The following is a 20,112-nucleotide window of genomic DNA, read 5'->3' on the forward strand; positions in this document are numbered from 1 at the left end:
AGATGAGGCTGAACAGCGTTGGAGCTGTGTTTGTGTTCGTGTGTACACATGAAGAGCTTCGGTATGTGGTGTCACTGCAGATCAGATCAGTCACAATCACTCAAGTGGACCTATAGTACTATTCAGTACAACTGACCACATTGTAGAGTGCTGATTGCAATATTGTAAAGGACAAAGGAATACAAGTTCTTCAATATCCAGATATTGTGAATTCATCATTGATGGCAGCTGTTCAAGTAGTTTCCATGTGCTTTGACATGGAACATGGGAGAAAAAATACATTTTGATCTGCACATGAGTCCGCAGGACATGAGCCAAACAATCTAAATGTCTGGCAGAGTTCAGGACATTTACGATTTAAAGTGATCGCCTGGGTTTCTACTGTAATTACTCTCACCACGAGCCGCCATCAGCCAGCAGAAGGAGCGGATTGCAAACGGGATAGCTGATCCACAGAAACAGCCTGTTAACATGGAGCGGCATGTCTCCACCCAAGACTTATGAATCAAGCTTTGTGGGCATGCCGTGGGAGGTTGGTGGGAATAAGAGTCAGTCAGGGAGAACTGAGAGAGTTGTCAAAAAAAATATGAAAAACATACTATTCGGAGAGACAAGACAATAACAAAAGCCTTCTCGCTGGCTTTCATTTGTCACCTGTTCCTTCGTCAGTCGCTACATCTCCTTAAATAGCACTCTTATTTCCATCCGGACATTTCTACAACCAGACAGAGTACAAGAAGGGAACGAAAGAGCATTATGAGCACCGAACATTGCTTGTGGCTGACAGCCCTTACAAACAGCCAGTGCAAGGCAAACAGACAGGAGGTCTCCCTCTCCTGAAATAGTTAATAAGGACAAGTATGGAGGAGTGACAACGTGCTCAGTCTTTATGAGCGAGTGTAGGGTTGAAATGAGAGAAAGCAGATGGAAATCAGTATGCTGGAGAAAGTGTTGTTCCGCCTTGGTTCTTCAACGTATGGCAGATTTCAGAGCTTCAGCAGAAAGTATTAGATGAATGCACAAACTGTAAGTTGCTCTGGATAAGAGCGTCTGCTAAATGACACTATATTTTATGCAAATGTAAAGTATGAGTGGGTCAGATTGTTCTTACATACACCTTAGCCAAATACATTTAAACTCTGTTTTTCAAAATTCCTGACATTTAATCCTAGTAAAAATTCCCTGTCTTAGGTCAGTTAGGATCACCACTTTATTTTAAGAATGTGAAATGTTAGAAAAATAGTAGAGAGAATGAGTTATTTCAGCTTTTATTTCTTTCATCACATTCCCAGTGGGTCAGACGTTTACATACACTCAGTTAGTATTTGGTAGCATTGTCTTTAAAATTGTTTAACTTAGGTCAAACGTTTCATGGCAGCCTTCCACAAGCTTCCCACAATAAGTTGGGTGAATTTTGGCCCATTACTCCTGACAGAGCTGGTGTAACTGAATCAGGTTTGTAGGCCTCCTTGCTCGCACACGCTTTTTTAGTTCTGCCCACAAATTTTCTACAAGATTGAGGTCAGGGCTTTGTGATGGCCACTCCAATATCTTGACTTTGTTGTCCTTAAGCCATTTTGCCACAACATTGAAAGTATGTTTGGGGTCATTGTCCATTTGGAAGACCCATTTGCGACCAAGCTTTAACTTCCTGACTGATGTCTTGAGATGTTGCTTCAATATATCCACATAATTTTCATACCTCATGATGATATATATTTTGTGAAGTGCACAATGCAGTGCATGATGCTGCCACACCCATGCTTCTCGGGTTGGGATGGTGTTGTTCGGCTTGCAAGCCTCCCCCTTTTTCCTCCAAACACAACGATGGTCATTATGGCCAAACAGTTCTATTTTGTTTCATCAGACCAGAGGACATTTCTCCGCAAAGTACGATCATTGTCCCCATGTGCAGTTGCAAACCATAGTGTGGCCGTTTTATGGTGGTTTTTGGTGCAGTGGCTTCTTCCTTGCTGAGCTGCCTTTCAGGTTATGTCGATATAGGACTTGTTTTACTGTGGATATAGATACTTTTGTACCTGTTTCCTCCAGCATCTTCACAAGGTTCTTTGTTGTTGTTCTGGGATTGATTTGCACTTTTCGCACCAAAGGACATTTGTCTCTAGGAGACAGAACGAATCTCCTTCCTGAGCGGTATGACGGCTGCATGGTCCTATGGGTTTTATACTTGCGTACTATTGTTTGCTCAGATGAACAGGGTACTTTCAGGTATTTGGAAATTGCTCCAAAGGATGAACCAGACTTGTGGAGGGCTATAATTCTTGGCTGATTTCTTTAGATTTTCCCATGATGTCAAGCAAAGAGGCACTGAGTTTTAAGGTAGGCTTTGAAATACACAGGGACACCACCAGACACTGCCAATTGACTCAAATGATGTCATTTTCATCATTTTCTGGAATTTTCCAAGCTGTTTAAAGATACAGTCAATTTAGTATATTTAAACTTCTGACCCACTGGAATGTTGATACAGTGAATTCTTGTCACGTTCGCTGGAATAACTTTCGGACCAAGGTGCAGCGGATGTTGAGTTCCACATAAGTTATTAGAAAGTGAAACTTAGCAAAACAAAACAATAAACAATAAACTAACAACGAACCGTGACCACAGAGGTGCTACGTGCACTAACTCAAAACAATATCCCACAAACACATGTGGAAGAAATGCTACTTAAATATGATCCCCAATTAGAGACAACGATTACCAGCTGCCTCTAATTGGGAATCATACCAATCACCAACATAGAAAAACAAAACTAGAACCCCAAATAATCAACTAGACTAACCCCCAGTCACGCCAGTCACTAGTCACGCCAGTCACCCCAGTCACTATGGTCAGGACGTGACAATTATAAGTGAAATAATCTGTCTGTAAACAATTGTTGGAAAAATTGCTTTTGTCATGCACAAAGTAGATGTCCTTGCCAAAACTATAGTTTGTTAACAAGACATTTGTGGAGTGGTTGAAAAACGAGTTTTAATGACTCCATCCTAAGTGTATGTAAACTTCTGACTTCAACTCTATATGTCCTATATTTCCTATATACCTACCTCTCTGTCAACTAACAGAACCAGGGTAATATGCTTGTGTGTTGCACACAAAGCCCGCCAAAACAGACAACTTAACAACTGCCTTATAGCATTAGCTGTGGGACGTCAGAGGTCCACAACATGAATACTGCCGTAGACTCCATTGGCGCATCACAATAGAGTCGGTCTTAAAGTGTCGACCAGAGAAGGTGCCTCACTCATCAGTGTTATTGTGATAGAGTGGACTTGCTGCGGGCAGATGATGAGCCTGGTCGAGCTCCAACCGTACAGGGACCGCCTTCTGCGTAGCCTAGAGGAATGCTGGGTAACAGTTGCTAATCATCTCCACGGCTCTCCCCGCCAGCGTAGTGACCACAGGGGGGTTGGAGGATGGGCCTGGAGGTGCCAAGGCCATACCACATAATTATACAGTAAATACTTAAGTTCCTTCTCCGATCTACAGTACAGTACAGAGCCCTCTACAGGTATCACTCTATAGAAATCCATTTCCTCCAGTGTTCTAGTGATTGGACGCTGTTGCTTTCCACAGAACTGCCTGGTTTCACAGAATGTGCTCCGACATGATTGTTGTGATGAGATTTCTCTAGCTGTCAGGAAGGCTGTTTCTTACAGTCCAGGCTTAGGTAGAATTTGAGGCAGAGAACACCAGTATCCTTCTTTAAGGGCAAGGAGGAGATGTGTTTGTATGCCTGTTTATATGCCTGTTTAGTTGAGGGATTGTATGGTGTCCCAACGCATCATGAAAATACATACTAAATGCCAGATTCATATTTGTACAACACAATCGCTTGGCTATTGTCAAAATCCAAATCTTTGTTTCTCCATCTGATAATGACATTTTCACAAGCATCTCCTTGTCATGACCAACGAATATGACTTCTCATGAGATGCTTTGCCATCGTATTCCACATTGGATCCCCTTTCAGAAACGATGGGATGGTATGAGCCGTGGTCAGGGGATTACACCAACTGACATATCTGGGACGTTGGGTTTCTGCCTCAGTGCCTGTCAAGGGGAGCAAGGCTCTGGTGATTGGCACGGCCAAGTCCTCAAGGTCATGTTTGTTTTTCCCGCTCACCCGTCTCTGTAGATTACTGGGGTAATATATCTCCTGTCAAAATGTCACCCATCCCCCCCAGCTCTGGTCCTTAACCAGTACACACATCTAAAGATGGTTTCCACCACGTGTCTCCTTCATGTTGTAACCCAAGCCAGGGAAATATACCAGAACACAAACCTTGTATGTATGTTTTGTCTCCCGTCGGAATACTAAGAGATGGAAATGTAATCTCTCCCTTTGGCATCGTTCTGAGCTGAGGGTTGGGCTTGGTCGTGATCGCAGACCATAGCTCTCAGGAACCCGGCCAAGGCTGCATGGGGCCCTATATTCATTACAGGGCAACGAGACGGATCGCATCATTCACCCAGCTGCTGCTCGAGACCCATTCAAAACGGCCAGTGTTAAGAGCGAATAAGCGATAAAGGTCTACCTGGTCAGAATACAGAGGAGTTCTAGAGGAGGCATCTGATGTGAGGAAGATGGAGACAGACTCACATGTGTTCAGGCAAGCAGAGAGGTGGAGGGAGAGAGGGAGATGGAGAGTAGTGGATACCCTAAGTGGAAATGCAGGATGGAGGAATAACACGGTGAAAAGAAAGATGAGGGGAGGCGGGCGAAAAGCAGGCGCCACGCCGGGAAAATGAAGACTTATGTGAAGCACCACAAAGGGGTGGTTGTTCGTTGCAGATGGCTGACAAATTGTAGGAGTCACGAAAGCAAACTCTCATTTCGCTGAAAGCGGTGGTTTGGATATCATAACGACAATGTCATTGTGTTCCTACGATGACGGTTATTTTCACACTCACCCAGCTGAGCGGTGGAAGTGGTAGCGAGCCCATTGATTTGCTCGAAACTATTGTTCTGTGATTATTTGTCACAACACTGCTGTACTCTGTGTGTACATTGAGTAATATACACAGGAGAACAGCTGGAAATGTTGGCAGTGCTAAATCTAATGTGTGTGGAAAGAGTCAAAGCAATCCCACTAGTTACTTACTGTAGCATAGACACTCAAACAAGTTTACACACACACACACACACACACACACACACACTGCACCTATCTGGTGTATGTGACAATAAAAATAACATTGAAAAAGTACACACTTTCGCATACTAAAGAGGTTAATGACTTGTGAAGAGGTTTGTGTGTGTGTGTGTGTGTGTGTGTGTGTGTGTGTGTGTGTGTGTGTGTGTGTGTGTGTGTGTGTGTGTGTGTGTGTGTGTGTGTGTGTGTGTGTGTGTGTGTGTGTGTGTGTGTGTGTGCCTGTTTGTGTTAGTAATGTGGTGGAGATGTCATGAATTTACATGTATTATACCAAGCATCACCATATCATTGTACCATCCAAGTTCTTTGCGTGCCGTATGTCACACTGGCTGAGGATGGCTGTGCTGGGGTTAATATCAACTGTTGTTGACAGAGTGGCACCCATTGTTAGGCAAATGGATTTTATGAGTATGTTAACAAGAGCACGTGATTCGTTCTATAGCAGGAGTTTACGGCTGAAAAATGTATTTCACCACACTGGCTACATCTATGGTAATATATAAGGCTATAATGTGAAGAGCTCCATTGAGCTCCAAGTAGGGAAATTAATAATGTTATCGTGTGGGAATTCAATGGCAACTTGTCCTTCTCTTGAATGTTAAGTAGGGGGTTGAGGGGATCTCTTGACGGCATGTTGTTTATGTATAGCTAACGGTACGCTTTAACTTGAAATGAAAACGACTTTCTGACAAAATTTGAAACGTGTAATATCTGAACATTTTACTAGCTAGACTATCTTAGTCATGGATGCTTCTCTCACGGATGCCATTGTTGCCCTTAGTTTGAAGATGTAAACCCGGAGACAGGTGTTTTATACAACAGTGTGTTCTCTTTTCGACTCCATCTGCATATATATTTGCAATCAAACTCCAGAATTTTCTCTATCTCATACTCTAATTGCACCGGACATTCCACTGATTTTAAAACTTGGTCCTCCTCCAGAAAGTGGAGAGCAACACTTATGCAGTCCTACTACGTGATATCTTTGAAAGAAAAGCTGTGTTAGAAAGGATTACTTACACTTGCTGACCAGCTCATGTTATAGACAGTAGCGTGCTACATGGCAGACCAATCCGAACTCATCTCTCGGCATGACCATGCTATCCACTATCTCAGCCAATCACGGCCAGCGGGTTCCTGTCTTTTTCCGTGCCTAAACCAACTAGGCTCGTAAATTTACAGTTTTATTGGTATTTACAGATGGCATACAAGTTTGTTATTAAAGCACATGAAAGTTCATATGTTCCAGAAGGCATTTCTGGCAAAAAAACACATTTTGATTCAAAAAAGTTAAGTTCAAATGGCTTTTAAAATGTATTCTAATGGCTCTCCTGTGAAGTAGTGACGCGCGACATACGCCTAGTTTCCTGAAACGAGACACAAATTGCCTCTGAATTTTTGTGCCTTTGTGTACCTGCCAGTGGCAGCCGGAGGTAATAGCTTTTAATCTGTACATCAAACGCCCGGCAAATAGCTCCTTAACAGTAATGGGGGAATGAATAGGGAATCACAAATTCCACCTCCACCTCCCGACACCGTCAAGATGGTGCTGATAGCTCTCCATCACAGCAGAACCTTGGGACGTATGCTGCAAGGACAGATCTTATTTGCATTTTTTAATTATCCATTTTGAAGTCATATATTCTGTGATTCTGTGAATCTCCATCCAGATGTTTATTGGATATTGTTTTTGGATTTTAGAATACATTTTTAATCCAAAATACAGTCAATCGATCACATTTGTTATGTTTCAAACATTATTTACAATGACATGAGACATTGAAGTAGTATTGAAAATACCCTGCTGTGACCCTAACTAGAGCACTCCTCCACATCATCCACCTCCTCCACAATGGAGTGCCTTTCACACCGCAGTGGCAGGCAGCATCTGTGGGGAGGAGATCCCCAGCTGGTCCCCGTCCCTGGTCTCCATCTCATGACTCGGTTCCACCGCCTTCCTAATGAACACGACCAATCGGCTGTGAAAGCGCTCCATCGATAATGGATATATATATATATATATATACACACACACACACACACACACACACACACACACACACACACACACACACACACACACACACACACACACACACACAAACAAACAAACAAATGCAACAAATGCAAATGCTATTGGTCTTGTTTGCGCCTGGCTTGTAAAGTACTCTTAAAAGAAAATGGCGGCTCTCAAGAACACAATAGTATCTGACTGGGCTAGTTTAAAATGTCTCTTGAAAACAGGAACTGACCTGCAGTAACTAGTCTCAATTCAGTTCTATGAACTTTGCATTATTTTTGTTGTTCCACATTAACATGCTCCGTCTGTCTCTTCCTCAGCTTTGAACTATCTCAACTACGTACAGCTCCTGTGTAAAGAAGAAGAAGCAGCATTGGAGGAACCCCTAGCAGCAGGCACCGTTGAGTTAAGGTTAGTCTCTGTTCCCACGTACTCAAAGACAGGCAAACAAAACAGACACCCTGTCTCAGTGGAAATGCCACAGGTCCACAGAGCCACTCTGGCTATTCGCTGTCTCAGACCCCAAGGATCTCCAACCCCTATGGGCAAATAACCTCAGTCCCCTGGTTCCTTATCCTTAAATGCCAATGACCACAAGGGGGCAATCCCAAAAAGAAAAAGAATTCCACAGAGATTTGTTTCACAATGTACAAAAGCTAATGCTAATTAGTATGTATTATTCCACACATTTTGTGTATACATGCATGAAACAACTCATAGAGGCCCCCATTGCACTTTTCTAATAGAAAAGACACATCAAACAGTGGTATGCAGCACTGAAAGCCTCATTAGTACTGTAGAGTAAGACGTGATACTACAGTCTCTGGACACCATAGCTCATTCATGGTCTAAAGGACTAATAAAGTATTGATTTGATCTATTAGAGCAGGAAAGGCACAAACGCACCATATACATTAGTCTATAATGTAAAGAGCTCCGTTGAGCTCCAAGTAGGAAGATGAATCATGTTATTGTGTGGGAATCCAATGGCAACTACTGTAGTCCTTATCTTGAATGTTAAGTAGTGGGTGGGGGGGTTCAGGGCTTCTCTTGATGTCATGTTGTTTATATTCATCACACTACTGCACACATTTGAATGTCATGCTGTGACAAACAATAACAGCCAGAGCAACATTTTCAGATCCAACAACATACGCAACAATCCTCTCTCTCAAGCTAGGGGAGACTGAGCGTGTGTGGCCAAGGGCACAACATGGCGACCCAGGTCATCATACATGGCAAACACAAACATTACAACACCACACACTGTTGATGAACATCTTATTTGAATAAAAAGCAGGAAAACAAATGAAGAGTAAAAAAAAACAATGAAGATGAAGGCTTAAGGGAGTTTTATCATCACACACAAGGTTTCCAATATGGCTTGAGAAGGAATTAATGAATTCTGATTAAACCCGTGTTAATATAAGCCAGGCAAATCCTATGGAGTCTTATCCTGGTGTAAGTTTATCCAATAGGGAACTCTGTCCTGGTGTCTGTTCACTGTTCCCTCCCTCGCACTACACTACACAATACCACTCTTCTATAACAACATGTACATCCAGCTGGCGAGGCAGGTGCGGCAGGGTTGAGTGGCCATTTGCTGAGGCGTTGTGGCTGATTCAGGCCTTGTTAAATTCCATTTTGTTTGTGAGCGGTGCTGAGCTCGGCCTCCCCTGGGCGTATAAGGGCAGACTTCGAAGCCACCGCACCGACTGGGGACCGAGGGGAGCGGTCACAGTTTTTCATCCTTATTACCCATGACATATCCAAAGTGGCAGAGTCGCCATGGAGATATAGAGAGAAAGAGGGAGAGAGGGGAAAAGATAGAGGTGGGTACCTCAGGAGAACCAGGGAGTCTGTCTCCTATCCTCCCTCCCCCTCATGAACCTCTGAGCAGGGCCCCAATCTGCCTGGCTAAAACAATGCAATTCAATGACGTCAATTAGGTACATCTACAAGGTGACTTCCATATGGAAGAAGAGGTAGTTGGACGGGGGTGGGTGTCTTGCCTTCAGCCACGTGACATGATTGGAGAGGTTTTCTTCACTGAATGAGTCCCCCCTCTCCTCTGCTCTCCTTCCCACGGCGGAGATTAAGATCGCTTGTTGTAATTATTGCTCCTTGAGGCAGCCTAATTCTGCCAAGGAGATAGCATCACACCAGTCAGGTGCTTCAGAGGGTATCTGGCACCTGCTGTTGTCGTCCTCTGCGTGTTCCATACGGCATTGTTTTGTGATACATGTCTGTTGATCGACTGGCTTCTCTGGCTTCTGGGGCGCTGCCAATCCCCCGTCTGTCTCCAGATTCGCTCTCCTTCACTAACCACGTATTAGGAAAAAAGAAGGGGGAAATAATCACACGCAAAAGCCAAAAACCCTGAGGTGTCTGGGATTTCTGCCACCTGACGTACTGCGAGGCATCAATCATCCGCCACCACAGTCCCATGAAACATCTGTCTTAGACACACCGGAAGCCTGGCCGCCTCCCATCCAAACACAGGTGTTTGACACGCACATTCAGCTCTGCCCAACGAGCAGCCATCTTTTACCGTCAGGTACAGTAATGTAGGGGTTAGAGAACACAAAGTAACGGGAATAAATGCATACATTCAGAAACCTTCACAGGTGTACGATATGTCATATAGTATATGCATTACAGGAGAAAAATGGGCACAACAGTTATTTGCTTTTCAAGTGATGTTCAAGCAAGCAGTATCATCACTAGAGAGCTCCTGTTATGGTAGTGACATTGAATGTTACAGTGATGACACTGAGAGTTATGGTGGTGACATTGAGAGTAACGGTGGTGACACAGAGTTACCGTGGTGACATTGACAGTTATGGTGGTGACATTGAGAGTAACGGTGGTGACACAGAGTTACCGTGGTGACATTGACAGTTACGGTGGTGACATTGAGAGTAACGGTGGTGACATTGAGAGTAACGGTGGTGGCATTGACAATTACGGTGGTGACATTGAGAGTAACGGTGGTGACATTGACAGTTACAGTGGTGACATTGAGAGTAACGGTGGTGACACAGAGTTACCGTGGTGACATTGACAGTTACGGTGGTGACATTGAGAGTAACGGTGGTGACACAGAGTTACCGTGGTGACATTGAGAGTAACGGTGGTGACATTGAGAGTAACGGTAGTGGCATTGACAGTTACGGTGGTGACATTGAGAGTAACGGTGGTGACATTGACAGTTACGGTGGTGACATTGAGAGTAACGGTGGTGACACAGAGTTACCGTGGTGACATTGAGAGTAACGGTGGTGACATTGAGAGTAACGGTAGTGGCATTGACAGTTACGGTGGTGACATTGAGAGTAACGGTGGTGACATTGACAGTTACGGTGGTGACATTGAGAGTAACGGTGGTGACACAGAGTTACCGTGGTAACATTGACAGTTACGATGGAGACATTGAGAGTAACGGTGGTGAAATTGAGAGTAATGGCGGTGACACAGAGTTACCGTGGTGACATTGACAGTTACGGTGGTGACATTGAGAGTAACGGTGGTGAAATTGTGAGTTACGGTGGTGACGTTGAGAGTAACTGTGGTGGTGACATTGAGAGTAACGGTGGTGAAATTGTGAGTTACGGTGGTGACGTTGAGAGAAACTGTGGTGGTGACATTGAGAGTAACGGTTGTGAAATTGTGAGTTACGTTTGTGATATGGAAGGTTACGGGCAGATGCAGAGCCGGACTCCTCTATGGGTTCTCTCTGGGGAATGACTCCCCACCGAGAAATAATCTGCATCCATGATAAGTTTCATTGGCTGTTCAGGGCCAATGTTCTAATTCTCCAAAGACGAAGCTCAGCTCAACCCCGTTACAGACGTGTGTCACCGCAAATCACCCTCAACAGCACATGCATCACCCTGTCTTTCCCCAGCAGATCTATCGGTGACTCTTTCCTAGGGTAACCGCAATCAGTTCAAGCACTCGGCTGATCTATTGCCCTCGCTCAGCAGTGGAGTAGGATCATTAGTTGGGTGTATTTTCTGTCTGGGGAAGCGTAACGAGGAACGAGCAGCAATCGCTGTGGGTGTGAAGATATAAAGCCTGCTGCTTTCATCAACGAGCCTTAATGATCCTCAAAAAACAGACTAGTGTATATGATCACATCTTATAGGCTGAATCCAGGCTGTATCACATCCGGTCGTGATTGGGTGTCCCATAGGGCGGCGCACATTTGGCCCAGAGTCGTCCGGGTTTGGCCGGGGTAGGCCGTCATTGTAATGACAAATGTGTTCTTAACTGACTTGCCTAGTTAAATAAAGGTTAAATAAAATACATTTAAATGTCAATTATAAGAAGTGACCTCTATTCATTTGCTCTAATTGTGACGGAGTGACAGGCAATTAAGGAACATGGTGTGTGTTTCAATGACTCTCTCATCTCTGGGAAAGTGTGTGGGGGGGAATTAAAAAGCACATCTGCCCTCAGTTTAGGGTATAGAGCTGGTATATGGTCGTTGAGACAAAAGCAGCTTATTGCCAAGGCTGTCAACTCCGGAACATGGAGAATGGAATCTCATAAGCATGAAGTTACATTGGTCATTGGGAATTGCCTCAACATTGGTGACCTTTGGCTCCAGCAGGTTAATATACGTTGTCACTGTGCATGGCTACTCATGCGTGGATTCATGTTAATGTGTGAGTGATATTAATTGAGAAGAGGATAAATTAATTTAATCCGTGTTAATTATTAGACTGACCTTTATTTAAATTGGCTATTGTGACTGTTTACAAGTCTCTAATCTCAATGTCATGTAGAGTGTGTGGGTCAATAATTGTTTTCTGGTAGGGTGTGTGTGTGTGTGTGTGTGTGTGTGTGTGTGTGTGTGTGTGTGTGTGTGTGTGTGTGTGTGTGTGTGTGTGTGTGTGTGTGTGTGTGTGTGTGTGTGTGTGTGTGTGTGTGTGTGTGTGTGTGTGTGTGTGTGTGTGTGTGTGTGTGTGTGTGTGCGTGCGTGTGTATGTGCGCGTGTGAGAGAGAGAGAGAGAGAGAGAGAGAGAGAGAGAGAGAGAGAGAGAGAGAGAGAGATCGTGATAAACCCTCAATCTTTACATAGGAGCTGCTACTGTTCAGGTCTCCCCTCTTCTGCGCCCAAATTCTTTTTTTTTCTCTCTCTCGCTCTCTCTCTCATTCTTTTGCTCACTCTCCTCCATCTAACTCTCTCTTCCTCTAGCTTTTCTTCTGCTTTCTCTCCCTCTGTCCTCCACTCATCCGTTCTTTTCTCTCCCTCTATCTGTCCAGGCCCTCTCCCCATATCTCTCCCAGCAGGTCACAGCCCCTTCTGGTCTGAGCATAGACACCAGGGGGAAACCCTGTGATGTGGCCAGCTACAGTATTCCCACACTTGGCCACTTCACCACCATCATGCTGGGACTATCTACTGTCAGACTCCCCACTCCAACCACACACATTCCTCACTCCACCAACCACAGCACGGCAATGAGTCACGCTATCGGGAAAGGCAGAGAGTAATTGGAAACATGAGAGTGTCACACCCTGATCTGGTTCACCTGTCCTTGTTATTGTCTCCACCACCTCCAGGTGTTGCTTATTATCCCCGGTGTATTTATCCCTGTGTTTCCTGTCTCTCTGTGCCAGTTCGTCTTGTTTGCCAAGTCAAGCAGCATTTTTCCTTGCTCCTATTTTTCCCAGTCTCTGTTTATTTCTAGTCCTCCTGGTTTCGACCCTCTGTCTGTTCTGACTACCAGCCTGCCTATCCCCTTGTACTGTTTTAGACTCTGATCTGGTTTCTGACCCCTGCCTGACCTGACTACCAGCCTGCCTATCCCCTTGTACTGTTTTAGACTCGGATCTGGTTTCTGACCTCTGCCTGGCCTGACTTCGAGACTGCCTATCGCCTGGTACTGTTTAGACTCTGATCTGGTTTCTGACCCCTGCCTGGCCTGACTTTGAGACTGCCTATCCCCTTGTACTGTTTGGACTCTGATCTGGTTTATGAACTCTCGCCTGTCCCCGACCTGCCTTTGCCTACTCTCTTTGTTATAATAAATACCGGAGCTCGGCCATCTGCCTCCTGTGTATGCATTTTGGTCTCGCCTTATGCCCTTATGCCCTTATAGAGAGCTGATGTTCAGGATTTTTAAAAAAGAGAGGGAGGGAATCAGAGGTCTGAGACAGTCAGACATTTGAATGTATGTGTCAGTCTCAATGTGAACTGCAAAGGTATAAACAAGTCAGGGCTTAAGTTGCACTCCACCTTCAAGACCAACCATCCATTGGCATCAATGTGTTATTCATGCCACGGATCAAGTTTCAAGTCAACTGTGTCATCCAGGATCTTGAGTCAGGATGGTGGCCATTCAGCTCATTCCAGATATGAGCAGAGTGACCTTGAAAGACCTGGTCTGTATATAGTTGATAGATAGAAAGGCAGCCGTATGGCTGCTGAGGTAATTTAATTATCAGACCCTCCACAGGCTAGAGTAATGACTGCTCTCCAAATCCTCCCTAATCCCCTGTCCCAGTCCTCTACACAGACAGGCCCTGCCTGGGGCTCTCTGACTGTCTGACACAGGCAGCACTAACTCCTATACCCTGACCCTGTCTGTAGTCCCAGCCTGCTGGTATACAATACTGTAATATACAGTCCCTTCGGAAAGTATTCAGACCCCTTGACTTTTCCCACATTTTTCTTACATTACAGCCTTGTTCTAAAATTGATTAAATAAATACAAATGTCCTCAGCTATCTACACACAATACCCCATAATGACAAAGCAAAACCAGTTTTTTAGAGATTTTTACAACTAAATAAATAAACAGAAATACCTTATTTGCATAAGTATTCAGACCCTTTGCCATGAGACTTGACATTTTCCTCCGTGCATCCTGTTTCCATCGATTATCCTTGAGATGTTTCTACATCTTGATTGGAGTCCACTTGTGTTAAATTCAAATGATGGGACGTGATTCGGAAAGGCACACACCTGTCTAGTCCCACAGTTGACACTGCATGTCAGAGCAAAATCCAAGCCATGAGGTCTAAAGAATTGTCTGTAGAGCTCTGAGACAGGATTGTGTCAAAGGACAGATCTGGGGAACGGTACCAAAACATTTCTGCAGCATTAAAGGTCCCCAAGAACACAGTGGCCTCCATCATTCTTAAATGGAAGAAGTTTCCTAGAGCTGGCCCCCCGGCCAAACTGAGCAATCGGGGGAGAAGGGCCTTTGTCAGGGAGGTGACCAAGAACCCAATGGTCACTCTGACAGAGCTCGAGAGTTCCTCTGTGGAGATGGGGGAAACTTCCAGAACGACAACCATGTCTGCAGCTCTCCACCAATCAGGCCTTTATGGTAGAGTGGTCAGACAGAAGCCACTCCTCAGTTAAAGGCACAAGACAGCCCGCTTGGAGTTTACCAAAAGGTACTGAAAGACTCTCAGACCATGAGAAACAAGATTGAACTATTTGGCCTGAATGCCAAGAGTCACGTCTGGAGGAAACCTGGCACCATCCCTACGGGGAAGCATGGTGGTGGCAGCATCATGCAGTGGGGAAATTTTTCAGTGGTAGGGACTGGGAGACTAGTCAGGATCGAGGCAAAGATGAACAGAGCTTAGTACAGAGAGATCCTTTATGTAAACCTGCTCCAGAATGTTCAGTACATCAGACTGGGGCGAAGATTCACCTTCCAACATGACAACGACCCTAAGCACACAGCCAAGACAACCCAGAAGTGGCTTCAGGACAAGTCTCTGAATGTCCTTGAGTGGACCAGCCAGAGCCCGGACTTGAACCCAATCGAACATCTCTGAAGAGACCTGAACTAGTTGTGCAGCAATGCTCCCCATCCAACCTGACAGAGATTGAGAGGATCTGCAGAGAAGAATGGGAGAAACTCCCCAAATACAGGTGTGCCAAGCTTGTAGCGTTATACCCAAGAAGACTCGAAGCTGTAATCACTGCCAAAGGTGCTTCAACAAAGTACTGAGTAAGGGGTCTGAATACTTATGTAAATGTGATATTTTTGTTTTTTATTTGTAATACGTTTGCAAAAAAATGTTAAAAAAAATGTTTTTGCTTTGTGATTATGGGGAATTGTGTGTAGATTAATTTTAGTATAAGGCTGTAACGTAACAAAATGTGGAAAAACTCTAGGGGTCTGAATACTTTATTTCACTGTATATCGATAGGAGCGACATGTTTGGTGAGTAAATGACCAAAATAGTGCATTCAATCAATCAATCAAATTTATTTTATATAGCCCTTCGTACATCAGCTGATATCTCAAAGTGCTGTACAGAAACCCAGCCTAAAACCCCAAACAGCAAGCAATGCAGGTGAAGAAGCACGGTGGCTAGGAAAAACTCCCTAGAAAGGCCAAAACCTAGGAAGAAACCTAGAGAGGAACCAGGCTATGTGGGGTGGCCAGTCCTCTTCTGGCTGTGCCGGGTGGAGATTATAACAAAACATGGTCAAGATGTTCAAATGTTCATAAATGACCAGCATGGTCGAATAATAATAAGGCAGAATAGTTGAAACTGGAGCAGCAGCACAGTCAGGTGGACTGGGGACAGCAAGGAGTCATCATGTCAGGTATTCCTGGGGCATGGTCCTAGGGCTCAGGTCCTCCGAGAGAGAGAAAGAAAGAGAGAATTAGAGAGAGCATATGTGGGATGGCCAGTCCTCTTCTGGCTGTGCCGGGTGGAGATTATAACAGAACATGGCCAAGATGTTCAAATGTTCATAAATGATCAGCATGGTCGAATAATAATAAGGCAGAACAGTTGAAACTGGAGCAGCAGCACAGCCAGGTGGACTGGGGACAGCAAGGAGTCATCATGTCAGGTAGTCCTGGGGCATGGTCCTAGGGCTCAGGTCCTCCGAGAGAGAGAAAGAGAGAAGGAGAGAATTAGAGAACGCACACTTAGATTCACACAGGACACCGAATAGGACAGGAGAAGTACTCCAGATATAACAAACTGACCCTAGCCCCCCGACACATAAACTACTGCAGCATAAATACTGGAGGCTGAGACAGGAGGGGTCAGGAGACACTGTGGCCCACTTCGAGGACACCCCCGGACAGGGCCAAACAGGAAGGATTGTGTGCATGCGCGTGTGTGTGTGTGTGTGTGTGTGTGTGTGTGTGTGAGTGAGTGTGTGTGTGTGTGTGTGTGTGTGTGTGTGTGTGTGGACGTTCATGTGTGTGCGTGTGTTAATATAGCTCTTCATTCTTCTCACGTCGGTGTCCTCTGAGTCCAGGATGGTTCTTGAGGTGTAAAGGGGGCCGTCCTCTCTCCATGAAAACATCTTTATTAATTACCCCTCCTGAGAGAGGTAGGAGGTGACCCCAGACTAGAGGTCGACCGATTAATCGGAATGGCCGAACAATTAGGGCCATTCATAACAATCGGTAATCATTGTAGCCGATTACTTTGCACTCCACGAGGAGACTGCGTGGCAGGCTGACCACCTGTTACGCGAGTGCAGCAATAAGCCAAGGTAAGTTGCTAGCTAGCATTAAACTTATCTTATAAAAAAACAATCAATCTTAACATAATCACTAGTTAACTAAACATGGTTGATGATATTACTAGTTTATCTAGCTTGTCCTGCGTTGAATATATTCGAAGCGGTGCCTGTTAATTTATCATTGAATCACAACCTACTTCGCCAAACGGGTGATGATATAACAAGCGCATTCGTGAAAAAAGCACTGTTGTTGCACCAATGTACCTAACCATAAACATCAATGCCTTTCTTTAAAATCAATACACAAGTATATATTTTTAAACCTGCATATTTAGTTAACAATAATTTATTTTAACTAGGGAAATTGTGTCACTTCAGTGTCTCTTCGCGTTCCATGCAAGCAGCAGTTTGGGCCGCCTGGCTCGTTGCGCACAGTGTGAAGACAATTTATTCCTAAAAAAGACCGTAATTAATTTGCCAGAATTGTACATAATTATGACATAACATTCAAGCCTATCAACTCCCGAGATTAGGCTGGTGTAACCGATGTGAAATGGCTAGCTAGTTAGCGGGGTCATAGCTGACGTCATAGCGTTTCAATCGGTCCTCCAATAATCGGTATCAGCGTTGAAAAATCATAATCGGTCGACCTCTACCCCTGACCCTCTCAGACGTCCCGGAACGTAGACCTGGCTGTGGGGACTGACTCTCTCCTCTCCTCGGAGGGGAGCCACACCATCTTGTGGGCGGAGGAGAGTTAGCTTGCTTGCTCGGTCTACGTCTCTGCTTTCAATTTTTGGTGTTTAGTCAGACACAAAGTAGCTGTTCACTTCCACCTCCGGTCAAGTAATATCCTATAATATAGTATAGTGAGTTGTGAAGATGGCGTGATTAGATGGCACTGTGAAAAGTGGTTCTTTCTCCCTTCCTCCCTCTTCTCTCCTCTCTCCTCTCTCCTATCCAAGCATCTGTGCAGAGTCAGTGGTGTTGGCATGTGCTAATGACCCCAGCAGGGTGTGTGTGTGTGTGTGTGTGTGTGTGTGTGTGTGTGTGTGTGTGTGTGTGTGTGTGTGTGTGTGTGTGTGTGTGTGTGTGTGTGTGTGTGTGTGTGTGTGTGTGTGTGCGTGTGTGTGCGCGCGTGCGCGTGCGTGTGTGTGTGTGCGCCAACAGAGAGTGGAAGGAGCACCTGTGCATGTTGAAAAGAGCCTGCTGGTCTTACCTTATGAACAGCACCACATCCTCCTGGCTGGATTGATAGAGCTTTCAGGCAGCTTCCTGCCCGTGGAACAGAGAGAGAGAGTGTAACGAGAGAGTGTTATGAGAGAGTGTAACGATGCTATCAGATGTAATTAAAGCAAGTGTCTCTTCTCTGTAAGAAAGTCAGAACACTCAGAAATATGTCTGACTCACTAAGAATTCTTTGCACAGTATAACACCCATGGGTAGTGTGGAAATGAGCTGACTATGACAGGGGCATGATAACCATACAGACTGGACTATTCCTAGGATGGAAGACAATGCAGGTGGCAGACAGGCTGAGTTGGGAATCGACTATGACATATAATATCTCAATTTACAGGGGTTCAGGAAGGGCTTGGACTGTCAAAGTATATCTTAAAATGTTGACCTTTTGGAGATTGGCTGCCTTTTTCTCTTCCCACTCCTTTTATCTCCATCTCTTTCTCCTGCCCTCTCTTCTTCTCTTCACCTTTCTTTCTCTGTCTCTCTCTTCCTGTCCCTGCTGACCCTCTGACTCCCCACTCCTCTTTCTCCTGCCCTCTCTTCTTCTCTTCACCTTTCTTTCTCTGTCTCTCTCTTCCTGTCCCTGCTGACCCTCTGACTCCCCACTCCTCTTTCTCCTGCCCTCTCTTCTTCTCTTCACCTTTCTTTCTCTGTCTCTCTCTTCCTGTCCCTGCTGACCCTCTGACTCCCCACTCCTCTTTCTCCTGCCCTCTCTTCTTCTCTTCACCTTTCTTTCTCTGTCTCTCTCTTCCTGTCCCTGCTGACCCTCTGACTCCCCACTCCTCTTTCTCCTGCCCTCTCTTCTTCTCTTCACCTTTCTTTCTCTGTCTCTCTCTTCCTGTCCCTGCTGACCCTTTGACTCCCCACTCCTCACAGCTAGCATTCTTCGGGAAGACAAACTCTTCACTTCAGGCTCTCTTCATGAACTTGGCAGGCGAGAGATAGGTTGTTAATTTATTTCCCCCTCCAAGAGAATCATTCAGCTCCTCACGGGCCACTAGACAGAAGTCAGGCCAAGATTATTTCATGAAATGTTTTTTTGTTGGTTTTTTTTTCAGTTATTTTTTTCAACTTTTTTGGAATGGACCCCTCTCTCTTTCTTTTTGGAATTGGCAACACTTTGTGTTCATCTCAGTCTGATGGGCTGGAGCCTCTTAGTCCCCAAAGCTTCCAGAACAAAGCCTGTTGACTGTATCGGCCAAGTGGTGGATGACAAAGTCTAGGAGAGAGAGGAGACCAGGATGAAATATTTATTTTGCAGACTGGCTGTGTGGCAGCCATTTGCTGTTATGTTGTGTCTCACTGCCTTGATCTAGCTAGCTAACGTAGTCTGTTTGTTAGTTTGATTTGTTTGTTTGCATGGATTCGTTTTTGGTTTCTTGTGACTTTTCATCTGAAAAAGGGAAATGTTTTTCTGTGACTTCTGACTTCAATGCTCATTACATCTAACCATGCAGTGGTGTACTGTGGCCTTGTTTTCTCTCGGTTTTTGTTGTTGTTTAGTTGTTGTTGTTTTACCATTCGCTGCATATTTACGATAACAGGACATAAAATGTTGCCATGGGGACAGACCCACCCCGGGATAACAGAAGGCATTAAGGCACCGAACCACAGAGGAGAAAGCCTTCCAGCCAATCAGCAAACAGCTCACTGTTGCCAAGGTGTTGTCGAGATGAGAGATAGGATTGAGATAAGAAGTGAATGCGTACAGTGTGTTTGCACCTTTCAATAGCTCATAGTTCTGTTTGGATTTCCACGTTTTTCTCTCTGTCCATAGTCCAGTAACATCCCTTATAGAAGTCAGAGAGCATGACGGCTCACATTGCCATTCCATGATGACATATTCTCTCTGATTGAGCCTTTTCATGCAAGACGCTTCCTCTGCCTGCTGAGACTGGAACAGCTCTTTACCCTCCAACCCCTAGGGGCAGTAATTTATAGCCCTGTTTAGTCACTAACCATTTTACAGCTACCTGCATTTAATGTTCACAGAGTCATTACGATCAGCTAACTTGACTCTCACCTAGATGACGATCCGCGGCTTTTCACTGTTGTCCTCTTTCCCTTAGTTCCCTCCTCTCTGAGAACTCAGTGAGATCTATCACTGACAGACTGCGTGCTATGGCTAGTCAGACACTGGAGGTGTTAACTGGGCTGCAGTTTGCAGTCTACAGCTGTGTTGTTAGAACAGCCTCTGTGGAGCTGAGGTG

The 20,112-nt window shown here is 44.9% G+C and overlaps 1 protein-coding gene across 3 annotated transcripts in view; it reads left to right on the top strand.

Annotated features, from left to right (window-relative positions):
• Positions 1-20,112, top strand: part of LOC110490458 (synaptotagmin-1) — a 213,885-nt gene that overhangs the window by 87,524 nt on the left and 106,249 nt on the right. For all 3 annotated transcript variants that reach the window (XM_036944838.1, XM_036944841.1, XM_036944839.1), the window contains exon 3: positions 7,518-7,608. The gene's annotated coding sequence lies outside the window, so the exon portion shown is untranslated. The remainder of the gene's footprint in view (positions 1-7,517; positions 7,609-20,112) is intronic.

The sequence above is a fragment of the Oncorhynchus mykiss genome, chromosome 15 (assembly GCF_013265735.2).
Source record: "Oncorhynchus mykiss isolate Arlee chromosome 15, USDA_OmykA_1.1, whole genome shotgun sequence".
In the NCBI taxonomy this organism is placed as follows: domain Eukaryota; kingdom Metazoa; phylum Chordata; class Actinopteri; order Salmoniformes; family Salmonidae; genus Oncorhynchus; species Oncorhynchus mykiss.